General features: G+C 36.1%; 1 pseudogene; it reads left to right on the top strand.

Moving 5' to 3' along the window:
* The first annotated feature begins 7,643 nt into the window (after positions 1–7,643).
* On the top strand, positions 7,644–8,382 carry LOC105531868 (annotated as a pseudogene).
* Positions 8,383–14,349: the final 5,967 nt, after the last annotated feature.

The following is a 14,349-nucleotide window of genomic DNA, read 5'->3' as shown; positions in this document are numbered from 1 at the left end:
TCCTACCACTCCCCCCAACTACTAGCACTCATGTTTCTGTCCATTTGTCATTGTTCTATAGAAGGAGTTGAATCCCATTGTGAAAGCTACTATTTAAAAACAAAAAAACAGGTATAATGATTCATAAAATGCATAATATTTTTCTGATGGAAAGAATTGACCTATTGAAATTTAGTATTAATATTTTCTTAAACTGAGACACCCCTATTGTGAGCAACAATGAATGTTTATGAACTACCTCTTTTATTTAAAACATTGTATTAAATAGTGTTGATTTTTCATCATTATTAAATGATACCAACCAATGGCAATGCTGAAATAATAAAAAACCATCTTGTTATATTTATCAAAAAATAACAATAAATTACAAGAGGACTAACCATGTACTGGCATTTCGCTAAGTGCTTAACATGTATATGACTTAATTATCCCTTTAACTCTATGAATTCCATTCTATTTTGGTCCTCATTTTGCAATGCATACTTTGCAGTGTCTACTTTATAATGTATATTTGACATTAATCAAGGAAAAACAATACAATTGTTTGAAATTAAGCATATAAAAGAGAAGGTTAATTGATGGGTTTCTTTAATTTTCTAAGTGATGTGTAATGCTGTATATCTAAGAGCATTATGATTTTTTTTTTTTTGAGACGGAGTCTGGCTCTGTCGCCCAGGCTGGAGTGCAGTGGCCGGATCTCAGCTCACTGCAAGCTCTGCCTCCTGGGTTCACGCCATTCTCCTGCCTCAGCCTCCCGAGTAGCTGGGACTACAGGCGCCCGCCACCGCGCCCGGCTAATTTTTTGTATTTTTAGTAGAGATGGGGTTTCACCGTGTTATCCAGGATGGTCTCGATCTCCTGACGTCGTGATTCGCCTGCCTCGGCCTCCCAAAGTGCTGGGATTACAGTCGTGAGCCACCACGCCCGGTGAGCATTATGATTTTTTAAAAAGCTTTAGTGATACACCTAAAAAACAAAGAGTTCCATGAATAAGAGATTACATTTGGGATACTAGAAGCTATCTTTTTAAGACCAGAAAAATTGAAAAATGTGAGATGAAATCTATATATCTGTGGGTCATTCATTTTTTATTTAGCATTTATTTATTGAATACTATAGTCCATTTTCTCATGAATCTTATATTTATGAACAGGGATGTATTCAACAAGCAAGTAAACATATTAAATTGGTAATTATGAAAAGGGCTTCAAACAACATGAACGGAGTGGTAATGTAAATAACAATAGAGATGACCATATAGGTTAGACATAGGAAACTCCTCTGAGAGGAAAAATCTTAAGCTTGTAGCTTGAGAATGAAAAAGAGCCTGCCATGGAGAAGGTATGGGAGCAGGTGGCACTTGTAGGTAGAAGGAACAGCATATTCTAAGAATATCAGTTAGTCTTGGAGCTAACAAGGAAAGAACTTGACTTTAAACTCATTGATCCATGGGCTTTTTCCCCTCCCAGGAGACACTTCTGTGGCCCATCCATCTTTGGGCTTCTACAAGGAAACTTACAAAAGTTTATTAAATGTTTCCATCATCAGAATAATTAGCAATTATGGTAACTGCATTTAAAAATAACTAAAATATTTATATTAACTAATGTAGAAAATGTCTTTTTAAAAATCTCAAACTTTTGTAATAATATGAATGCATTGTATATCCATCAGCAGACTCCCGGAGGGCCAAATGTAAGGTCACCATGGAGCAGCTATAATCCTTGTTCTTTAAGTCAGTTCCCAGCTCAGCATTCTGTCAACTCTGTTTGTTTAGGCAATTTACATAACCTCTCTGGGTTTTAGTTTTCTCATTAGCAAAACAAGGATAAAGATGTGTATTTAAATATTAGTGTGAAAATTGTTTAAATATTTTGAACGTAACAGACACACTATGCTTGGCAAGAAGCAGTCATTCGAATATTAATTTTGGTAGATCTTTTATGTATGTTAATAATAATGATTCATATTTATTGAGAACTTACTATATACCAGGTGGTTTTCAAGAATTTTCAATGTTCTTAACTCATTTTATCCTCACAAAAATTCTATGAAATGATTCCACATGTTTTACATGTTTTCTTATCTCACATCTAAGGAACCTAAAGCTGGAGATTATGCAACTTGCCCAAGATCACAGAGCCAGTGAGTGGCAGACTGAAGAATTCAACCCAGGTGGTCTGGCTTTGGAGCTTGTGCCCTTAATGACTATCTTTTAAGTATGTTTTCTCATATAAAAAGAAATTGTTGAAAACTGAATCTTGTCAGTTTCTCAGGTAAGCAGCACAAAGCAATGTAGTACTTCGGGGTGAAATCTGAAGTTAAGAGAATGTGCTTACTTCACACAACCAATGCATGCAATGCATTCTGTTCATAAGTGACCTCTGCAGTAGATTAAGACCAGTTTTCAAAAGAAAAAAAAAAGACAAATTGGCCATCAAGATATACAGCTTATTATTATAAAGAGTCCTGAATGTGTATCACATAAGGGATTTCCAGAGCAATTTATTGTCAAACAGATAGCAGCATGTAAATTTCTAAGAATCAACCTGGCATCACTGGAAAAATCATACCCTTGAGGACTGGGTATTGTAGACAGTTCCACAGCAGCTGAATCATAAAGACTTTTATAGATCAATAACCCTCAACCTTGCTGCATTACAAAGCATCTTCATCAACAAAGAGAGTTTCAGGGAGCCACAAAAGCACAGTGGAATTATTGGAACAGGTGGGTTTTGTGTGTATGTATGTATTTTATTTTTCACAAGGTTATTGCTGGATAGATACATCATGACTTAATGTTGATATTCCAGAGTAACGTAGAAAATGATACAACGGCTAAATGCATGTTACTGACTTTTTCCTCCTTTTCTGGGGCAATAGAATGCTTTCCATGCACATCCTTAAATCTAAATAAAGGATAAGTTATTGGAGTGCATTTAGTTTCAAACAACAATGTGCCCTGAGTTTTTATTCTGAAACTTTTTGTGTCCTTGAGCCTTGGTTGCTTCATCTGTAAACTTTAAAACAGTAACAACAGCTTTGTAAAGTTCTTAATCCCCAAAGACATATCTCATTGAGCTACTTATCTGAGAAAAATATGACTGAGATGATTTATTTCATGATAATTTGTTCCAAGTTAAGTTTAGATTGCTAGTTATCTTTCTTTACCATATTGCCTAACACAAGAGAAACAAGTAAATTCATACACCTATCTAATGAAAAAGTAAAAAGAAATTGTATTTTTTGAATGACGATGGTCAATTATTGCTGATCATATGAGACAGTGTTTGAAATATTATACAAAATGTTTAAGAGACATGTGAACTGAAGGTGATTTTTTAGGTTGCTTCCATCTAATTGTTAGATATTGATTAAGGAGTTTTCAAAGAAGAAATTTCGAGTGCCTCTCATATGGCAGATGTTTGATAATTCGTGTAGGAATTTATGTTCCACAATAGTTACAATGGCATTTTTATCACTGTGCTTCAGATGTGGTTTTGAGACTCAGACTCTTAGCTAACTAGTTGAAGTTAACAAAGGCTTTAAGTAGCAGAATAGGAATTAGAACCTGTACTTGTGTGAATTCCAAAGCTCTCCTTCCACTCCCTGACTGCCTCTCTGTTTTAATTGCTTTGGAGTAATCTTGGCATAATCTATTTGCTTTAATCCTAATCAACTATTCTTCTGATTACATAATGTGGCATCTACAAAACTTGACTATGATGTGGTTGATTTGGCCCAGTGTATATACACCCAGATGCTTATATTTAAGATGGGGCCTGTAACCACAGGCAGTTTAACTGATTTGACTGATTAATATAGCAAAAACAAGCAAAAGAAAAAAAAACCCTTTAACATAGTTTTTAACTGAATTTATGAGTTTACTTAATTAAAACATTAGACCTGGAAAATATGTGTATGTCCAAAATATTTACATTTACATAGTAACATAGAAATACTAAATTGTATCTACTCTATTTAGTAAAATATAGCTATGAATTTAATAGTAAATATAATAAAATATAACATGAAGACATTGTTTTATAATGGCAATGAAGATTGTATAAAATTGATTAGATATACACATTGAAATATTTATGGGTAAAATGACATGATGTCTGGAATTTACTATAAAATATTCTAGCAAAGAATAAAACAATAAAAGGAACAAGACTAGTGAAAAATTGGTAAAGCTGAGTGATGAGTAGGTACATAGAGGTCATCTTTTTCACATATGTGAAACTTCCACCATAAAGAGCTTGCAAAAACAATCAACTAATTATGTATACACTAGGCTGAAGCAAAGAAACAAGATAAATTTGATTGCGTTGATTGAATATTGGTTTAGATTTTTAGCAGTTTCATGTGTTGTTAAAAGGCATTCAGAATGCATATTCTCAGGATGTGATGACACTTTTCAATGTTTTAATAAGATGTAATTTAATAACATAAAGGTATGAATTTCAGGAAAACATGATAATGTATGTCCTTGACCAAAAGAGACTTGGCTTTGGGATCACATCTAAATTCAAATTTTTATTCCGTTGAACATAGCACTGTAATATGACTGTAGTACAAATATTGTGTGTTTCCATTTGATTTTAATTAAAACTAAGACTTTCTCTGGAATAATATTTATATCCTAAAGAATGATGGCATATTGCTTCATTGTATGTCATTAGCCCTTCATAATTTTTTTCTTTTGTTCATCATTTAAAATGTCATTAAAACAATTACAGCCTACACTCTGCTGAATCATATAATTGGAGATGTCTTATTAAGATGAGATTTACTATGTAACTTTATTTTTAATATACAAAAACCCAACATTTTTTAGTTTTATGCTTTTAAAATATGCAAATAAATGAGTTCTCTCTCCTTTATTGCTAAAAGAATAGTTTTTAATTACCTGCATTTTTTCACTCGTTTTTTGGGAGCATTTTTTTAAATCACCAAATTAAGTCACCACATTTTCTATTAAGCATCTTTCTTTGGCCTCAGGCAAATTGTGAGGTAAATTTGATTGTGGTTCCCTGCAAGCCTTTCTTCTGTGGTTTATCTCTTTCTTGTGGCATTCTTTTCCTCACAGGAGCATCAGAGTATCATTAGAGTTGAAGCTTGCTTTCCTTCACTGCTGGCCTCTTTTCCAGTCTCTGAATCTCTGTTGTCACTCAGTCTTTCAAAAAAACAAAAAAACGAGGAATCAATCAATTGCAAGTAGCCAATGCATGTGTTTGGCATCTTGCTAATAAATATTAACAGTTTAAAGGTTAGCATGCCTTGGTAGATCTTCAAGGGAGTGCAGGAGTTCCAAGCCACACTTTCTTCATCTGTCAGTTTTAACCCAGATAAGCAATTTAATTTTCATATTAAATCAAACAGATATATTGGCAGCAGGAGGCACAATTTGCATTCATGTTAAAGCAATATTACAAGACTTCAAATAAATTTCAGATGGGAGGCGGGTTGTTTTGGGAGCTGCCCTCCAATTCCAGGGTGTATGTATTCACTCTTCAGTTTTGTCCTCACCAGTGATGCCTCTGTGGAAAAGTTCGAGAAGGGCCAGAATGTGACCTCTCTCATGTACATTTATGTTCTCTCTTGGTTTTAATGGCATGGCCTTTATGGCATTCTAAAAAACAGTGGAAATATAGATACTTTTGAAAAGGATGGGGATCTTACTGTTTTCAAATTGCTCCTTTATAGTTACTTTCACTTATAGAGATTCTGGGGCACTGATTGCATGTGTATTTTGCTATTGATCTGACTTATTCAGAACACTTATAGAGATCAGCTATCTAGAGCACATGAACAAATCATTACTATAGAGAGACATGGTCATTGCCTTTTAGCAATGTACACCCTATCAAAGAAAATTAAAGAACAAAACCAAAAATCTATGTGTGCAATATTGTGTAGGATCAAGGGCTAGTTGGTACAGCTGCCACAAACAATCATTCAATATTTTATGGAAATTAGAGGAAAGGCATGCTTCAGAACAGAGATTGAAATAACACATTCCTCCTTTTTCATGTCCTATATGAAATATATTAAAAAGTGCACCTTGTTCTAAAGTTTACTTTTCTTTTGATTATTTTTAAAAAGCAGTATCTAAAAGATAAAAAAAGTACAAAAATAAAACTATTTTCTCGGCTGAAATTCCATTGTACTCTAAATGATTTTCTCATTAATACTGAGAGTTTTATTAATCCAAAAATTGGAGTTGGAAATTAATACAAAAATAAGTGGAAATGAAAAATAAAGCATGCTAAATGAACATTTCACTGGAATAGATGCCTGCCAGTGGTTAAAAACAAGAATCTCTGAGTTTGGATTTTCATTTAGTCTTTTGTATTATAGTTAATATGAAAATTTTAAAAAAATAGAAGCAGAAGGCTCTTTGCTGGAAAATTGAATTCCTTGGGGAGAAGAAAACAACAGGAGAGAGACCAATTTAGTCGGGGCAAGTTATAATACACCAATCATGATGATTGATCCTGTGCAAGCAGAAAGCACATGGAAACAATTTAAATGTTGTCCATGAAACTACTGCTTTCAGACCTCATGGCATTTTATTTATCAGGATCACTGATTTCAGAGGCACCATACAGCCAGGAAAGAATAAGAGGTTTGGAATGTTGTTCCTTGGGATTCAAGGTGGAAAATGTACAAAAAGAAGGGAAGCGGTTGGTATCACTTCTTGTCTGTTTGTCTACTGATTCTGTAATAGAATTTTCCTCTGAATCTTATATTCAGTGCTTACTTTGAATAGTCCATGTAGGTGCATTTTGAGAATCTGGATAAGGCATTTTAGTTAGCTCCCCATCCTGTCCCTGTATTCAATTCTGTCTGGTGGGTAGGAATTCATTTAGGTGGGCTGCTTTCTGAAAACTAAACAAAAAACTATCATTACTACTATTATGCAGGTTTTATATAGAAATACTCTGTTTTGAAAAATGACTCTTTCTTGCAGTCACTTGAAGGTAAGACAACCTTTGTTTATACAGGCACATTTTTCTCCCTTACACATATGGAAGAAAAGTAAAACCATTGCAAAGTTATGACACTTTCAAGCAAATTCTTTTTATGATGAATTTCTTGCTTTTATTTAAGATAGATTTTCCCCCAATGTTTATATTTTGATTTTGAGGGAAAAGTAACATTTTTGATGATGCCGTTTAGTAAAGGGATTATCTGATTCTCTAAGGTTCTTGGGGCTCACTGGGCTCAGGCAGGAATTTTTCAGTGGTATGCTAGACTGGTTCCCACTGTGAGGACTGTCAGAAACCTGTGATTTCTTCAAAGGAAGAAAAGCATTCCTCTCAGCTGCTAGTAGAATAGGATGTTTATTTTTAGTTGACTTGCTTTTTTTTTCTGTTATGAAAATGGCAAAATGGGTGATTTGACTAAATTGATTCATTCAGAACGCTTATAGAGATCAGATATCCAGAGCACATGAACAAACCCTTTTCTTTAGTTTTGCATTGGTATCTGAATTCTGGCTTTCCTGTTTACTGGATTAATATCACTAAACTTTGGCTTTGCCATCTAAAATGAAGAATAATAATACTACTTGCCTCATAGAGTTTTTGTGTTATTTAAATGAGATAACTTGGAAGGCTACCATCAGCAGCTTCAAGATGAAGCTGAACATCTTCTTCCCTGCCACTGGCTGCCAGAAACTCATTTAAGTGATTGATGAATGAAAAATTCTTACTTTTTATGAGAAGCGTATGGCCACAGAAGTTGATGCTGACGCTCTGGGTGAAGAATGGAAGGGCTATGTGGTTTGAATAAGTGATGGGAATGACAAAGTTTCCCTATGAAGCAGTGTGTCTTGACCCATGGCTGTGTCCATCTGCTACTGAGTAAGGGGCATTCCTTTACAGACCAAGGAGAACTGGAGAAAGAAAGCGAAATCTGTTAGTGGTTACGTTGTAGATGCCAATCTGAGCGTTCTCAACTTGAGAGAAGGATATTCCTGGACTGACTGATACTACAGTGCCTTGTTGCCTGGGGCCCACAAGAGCTAGCAGAACCCGCAAACTTTTCAGTCTCTCTAAAGATGATGTCTGTGAGCATGTTGTAAGAAAGCTCTTCAACAAAGAAGGTAAGAAACCTAGGACCAAAGCACACAAGATTCAGCGTCTTATTACTCCATGTGTCCTGCAGCACAAATGGTGGCGTATTGCTCTGAAGAAGCAGCATACTGAAAAAAAAAATCAGGAAGAGGCCGCGGAATATGCTAAACTTTCAGCCAAGAGAATGAAAGAGGCTGAAGAGAAGCACCAGGAACAGATTGTCAAGAGACACAGACTGTCCTCTCAGCGAGCTTCTACTTCTGTCTCAATCCAGTCAAAAATAAGATGTTTTGAGTAACAAATAAGATCAGACTAAAAAAAAATAACAGAGATAATTTATGACCTTAATGCCTAACACATAAACATCAGCTATTATCATTCAGGTTCATAACAATATATCTAGATTTCTATTCACCTTGTAGGAACAGAGTGAAAATGCCTAATTGCTTATGGGGAGAAAGAGAGGAAGGCATTTCTTCTTTCATTATAGAGATTGAGAAACTTGGACACAGGGCATTCAAGGACACAGGTTATCTACTATGTGGCTTCTTTTTCTGTTTTGTTTCTACCATCCACATTTCTCCACCCCCAACCTTGCCAAGCTCTTCTCTTTTTCTGTGTCTGCTTTCTCCTTGCTTATACTCCTCTTCCTCCTTGCTACTTGAAATTCCATAAAATATTTTTTCTTCCCTGGGCCTTTGGACATGCTGTTCTCTTTGAGGGGGATGGTCTTTTCCTCCAATCCCTCTGTTCATTGAATTTGAAATTATTATTCAAAGCAACATGTCTTACTTCTATATTTTCTGATTCGCTACTGGGTGTTCTTTACGCTTCTGTGAGTACCACTTGTATTCTGAACCTCTCTTCAAACCATTTCTTGAACTGTGATATTAGTTATTTATGTACTCGATTTTATATACAGACCAAATTGCATATTCTCTCTGAGTAATGGGATAGGAAAATGACATAGCTAGGCAGTATGAAGAGATCCCTTAAATAACCATTTCCAAATAACTCTATGGAAATGCTAATAGATATGAAAGGAATGCTGCTGACTTACTTTGAGGAAACTACAAGTACATCAATGTGGTAATACCGAAGGGAACCTTAGAATGACAGGATTTTAGAGAGGATCTTAGGAGGACGATAACAGGAAAACATTTAACTTCTCAGGGATTAAATTTCTCACAGATCTGAATTTCTGTGAGGATGCTCTATCACATCTTCCCTAGCCGTGATTTCTATGCCTTCTCAATCCTTGATTTCCAGGGTCTTCCTCAATAACAGAGCGTATGTGGATTCTTCCTGGGGATAATTATCCACCAAAGATGGGAAGGTACCATGGACAGCCTAGAAATTTATGAATCTCCAGTCCATTTTGTTGCCCACCCTGTGCTCCACTGAGTGACATCAGTGGCTGTGGGACATACTCTGCCATGAGGCAAACAGTAAATTGACACTACATCCACTTTCCAGAGTCCTGAATAAATAAGTGAGGGGCTAGGAGGGGAATATATGCTCTTGATGTCTTAGCATTTAAGTTATTCTTAGATATAAAATAATACTTATGGCAGGCTCTATCCCCCAGCTTAACTGACGCACAACAATCTTTCACTCAGCAACCAAGCTGGAAACTGTGCTCCTATTCTCACCCCGCTCCTCCCACTCCCTGGTGCTACTCAGTGCACCTCCTAGATATCTAATCTACTCTTGTCAGCATCCCTACCTACATCTATGCCTGCACTAGCTTTGAAACTAAATTGAATGATGCTTTCACTTTAATCTATTTTTCTCACTCAGACAGGAGTTCTTCATATAGGATCCAGTTTTATGGCATTCCCCTATGTAAAAACTGCCTAGAGCTTCCACCTTCTTATAGGATTATGTCATGTAACCCCCTTCCCAATCTGGCCAGTTTGTGTTTTCCTATTCCTAAGATCCTCTCTGAGATCCTGTCATTCAAAGATTCCTTTTGATTTTCCACATTGATGTAGTTGTAGTTTTCTCAAAACAGCATGTCATTTGATATCTCTTAGCATTTCCTTATCTTGTTACCTGCCAACAATGCCTTACTCTGAACCCCACTCTCTTTTACCCAGCTAGTTCCTATTTATTGTTTAAGATCAGCTTCAAATGAAATCTTCCCCGTTATATTTCTGTGTATCTACAACATTGGGTGCTAATACATTACAGTATTTCTCACGTTAAATTCTAGCCATTTGCGTAGTTCTCTCTCGCTAGACTGTGAGCTATTCATTTTTATAATCCCACTTTCCCACACATTTCAACCACCCTTTCTTCAATCCCTAGCAGTAGCTATTATATAGTAGATGCTCAATTTACTCAAAAATTAAATTGAACTGTTAAATAGGAATGACTGCAATTTAAATAAAATATTTACATATTTTAAATGAATAAATTAATTTTAGAATAAATATACTGAAAATTCTAGAGTTCTCAGTTATATTCCTCAAATAAATTTCCTAAATAAGAGCAGCTAAATTATATTTTCTTTTTAAGTTATAAACACTTGAAGTTCTCAAGTTGAAAAACTTGGATTATATTAATGGTCATGTATAAAGTATAAAATGATCATGTATAAAGTTAATTTTTAAAAGTTTGCAGATTAACAAAGCAGATCTACTGACTTTTGCTAATGTTCTAGCTAGTGAACTAGACTTCTAGACTTTGTAATCTAATTAAAATTTTTTTTTTTTTTTTTTTAAACTCCAAACTTTCAGTGTCTCTGGAGTGCTCAGCTATAGTGTATGATTAGTTAAGAAAACATCTGCGTATGCTCACTTAGGTGGTTTGCCTTTAAGTCTCAGGTTTTCATTTTTGAAATTATCTTAAACAGTTTTTAGACTTTGGTGTCCAGCTACTGTTTTTCAAGTGTTAATGGAAAAATAAGAACAGCAACAACAACAAAAAACTTCAAAGACCTGGGCCCTTTAGTTAAAATAAAATAATCAGAAAGTTCTCATAGTTATTGGGGGTTTATCTGGTTTAGTAGAAATTATTTGAGTTGTACTGTCATCTTATTGATTTTTTTTTTTTCAACAAGATTACTCTTTGGAGACTAGGAGTCCTTGGTATGCAATTTTAGTACCTCACCTTTCCTCTACCTGTAAAAAAGGATTTTTAAAAATGCTGTTTGAGCATTTAAAAATTTTTAGAAAATAGTTTTCTGAATATCCAGCATTAGCTTTGCACTCCTCTTTCTTTGGGCAAAAATGAAGAGTATGAAGAAAACTGCCGAAGAAGAGTTAAATAATCACCCTTTTCTGAGCCAAACCCAGGGCCTCTTGGTTGGGTGAGATCAAGTATCAGAACAACATTTTTTAATTTGTGTCCTTTAAAAGGGTTCTTTTCAGGACACTGTGAGGAATGTGAGGTTTGGCGTCCCTTTTCACGTAGGAAGTGCTGAAAGGAACACTTTATGCCTTTTATGACTATATGTTTCATGAAGAATTTTTAACTTGGTCATGGTGTACAACTAGAATAGTATTTATTAACTTTGAGCTTGATAGAGCTGTGTGCATCTGCAGTCAGGCCCAGCTACTCCTCCTCCATCAGGTGCTTCTACATCCATCTCCTTTATCCGCTCCATCTGACCTCCTATTGCCACTCCTATTGGTTTCCCATTTGAAATGCCTCTAAAACACACCCTTTCTCACCCAGGCCTTTCTATCTTTTTCCTCCTCATTCCGTGTTCTCTCTGGTTTAAACCATTCTTCACACAGCTCTTACTCATCTTCACCCCTTTTCCAAAATGTCCCAATTTATCATACAAATTGAAACGGTTTGCCTAGTTTACAAAATGCTCCTGAATCTGTTCCTATTGTCTACATCCAGTCTTAATTGTTACTGCTCTTTTGAACCTACTCACAAATTTCCTGTTTTCCAAAGTAGTGAATTTTGGCAAATGCTTCAGAGTCAGAGCTGTTTGTTAAAAAATGTACACTGCTGACTTCAAACTTTTGGGTTCCAGCCTGGGAATCTGCATTTAAGTGGATTCTTCCAAGTGATTCTTATGTGCATTAAAGTAGAAAGCCTCTGCCCACTTGCCTCTCCTGTCCTCACTGACTCTGCTTCTCTTTAAATTCTAGAAAACATACCTTTTCTTCATAGGGTGAAGTCTCCGATACATATTCACTTAAGCTGCTCTCTGATTATTTGTGTTTCTGCAACTGGAGTATAAGCTCCCTGAGGCAGGGATCATGTTTATATTGTATGATGAGACAGAAAGATCACTGGGCTGGAGGTTGGACAAGTTGACTTCTATTGCAGTTTCTACCTATGAGGACAAACATGAGCCCTTACCATCTCAGTTTGTTCATAGGTGAGGGTGAGAACTGGCAGCAATGATGTTTAAGTTCCTCTGTGCTCTAAAAGCTGCAGTGTCACAGTTGTAGAAAGGTCAAGAGCTTCAAATCTTAGCTCTGCCGTTAGCTGTGTAATTTTAAGCAAGGAATAATTTCTCCAAGTCTTCAATGGGGGGAATAACATATACCTTCTGAGGTTGCTATGACGATAATACATGTAAAGTGCCTGGCACAATGCTCATATGTAATGATGTTTGCATATTATTATTCCGTGTTCTCCCACACCTCTCCTGGTGCTGGATAAAGACAGGCTATGACTTATTGGAAGATCACCCTCTTTTAAGATCCTGTCCTCTTGCATAGCTTTCTATTTGTAGACAGTTTAATTTAATGATAAAACATGAAACTGATTAAGTGCAAACTTGGCTCCACTACTTAATAACTCAATGAGCCTTGTGCATGTTATTTTAACTTTTTTGAAATGAAAACTCAAATACTATCTTTATTATAAAGTTGTTGTGAGGTTTAAATGAAATAATACATTTAAATGCCCAGCCAGTCCTTACCCCAGAGTGAATGTTAGCTACTGTTAATACTTCTGCTTGGGGTTGACCTGATTCAGATGAAAGCACACTGCTCTGAGACTCAAAAGACCTACATTCAAGTCCTGCAACAGCCATTATCTCACATGATTTTCAACGGGTTATGGTATCTGCCTAAACTTTAGTTTCCTGCTCTGCAAAATAGTGCTAATAGTAACCCATTCTATAGGGCAGCAAAAGAATTAGATAAGGAAATGCATGGGAAAATATTTTCATAAGGTAAAGTGCTACACCAGGCATTACTTATATTTATTGTTATTATCTTCTCTGTATCCATAAAATGAAGGAATTAAATAAAATAATAGCCAATTATTTTATTGTTTATTTAAAATGTACCAGGTTACAAGCATTTAATCCTCTCATTTAATACTCACAAAATCCACTGTATATATTATAATTCCTCTTTTACACCTGTGGAAATTGAGGTTTGGAGAAGCCAAATAACTTGGTCAAGAACTCACACCCAGTTGCAAAACTGGAACTGGAAACCAGGAAGATCATCATCAAAGAGCAAACCCTCAATCACTCTTAGATTTCTAAGATCCCTTCCAGCCAAGCAATCCTCTTCTCTTGGTCATGGCTCTTCACGAAGAGATTGGACCTGGTGGTTGGAAAAACAGATTGGGAGCTTTCCAATTGAGTGGAAGAACCCCTGGAGTTTTAGAACAAAACCAAGTAGCTGTTACATGGCTACACTTTGCCTTCACTGCAGGTTCCTGATTCTTTATGGTTGGACATAGAAGCTCCCAGGACCCTGCAGCCCTGCCTGCGTCTTCATGGACTGGAGAAAGCCCAACTATTTAAGTTTCCTCACAGAGAAGACTGGCTCCTGTCTCTCCTTAATTTTGTCAATTGCATTTCTTTATTTCAATGCCAATCTAGTTAGAGGTTTCTTCTGTTTCAGCTTCCGTAAGCTTAATATCTTTCCACATCATGACTCTGTTTTTCTTGTGATGCTACATTTTAAATCTGGCATGTGTTTGTGTTTACCAAGTTACTAAAACCCCGTTCAATGAAACAGACTCCTGAAATCTTATCTTTCTGTTGGTTTGTTTGAGACGGAGTCTCGCTCTGTTGCCCAGGCTCGAGTGCAGTGGCGCAGTCTTGGCTTACAGCAACCTCTCCCTCCGGGGTTCATGCCATTCTCCTGCCTCAGCCTCCTGAGTAGCTGGGACTACAGGTGCCCACCACCACACCTGTCTAATTTTTTTTGTATTTTTAGTAGAGACAGGATTTCACTGTGTTAGCCAGGATAGTCTGGATCTCCTGACCTCATGATCTACCCACCTCGGCCTCCCAGAGTGCTGGGATTACAGGTGTGAACCACCGCACCTGGCC

This window comes from Mandrillus leucophaeus, unplaced genomic scaffold, assembly GCF_000951045.1.
Source record: "Mandrillus leucophaeus isolate KB7577 unplaced genomic scaffold, Mleu.le_1.0 Scaffold917, whole genome shotgun sequence".
Taxonomy (NCBI): Eukaryota; Metazoa; Chordata; class Mammalia; order Primates; family Cercopithecidae; genus Mandrillus; species Mandrillus leucophaeus.
The sequence above is the reverse complement of the archived record's forward strand: the minus strand, read 5'-3'. Positions and strand labels throughout refer to the sequence as shown.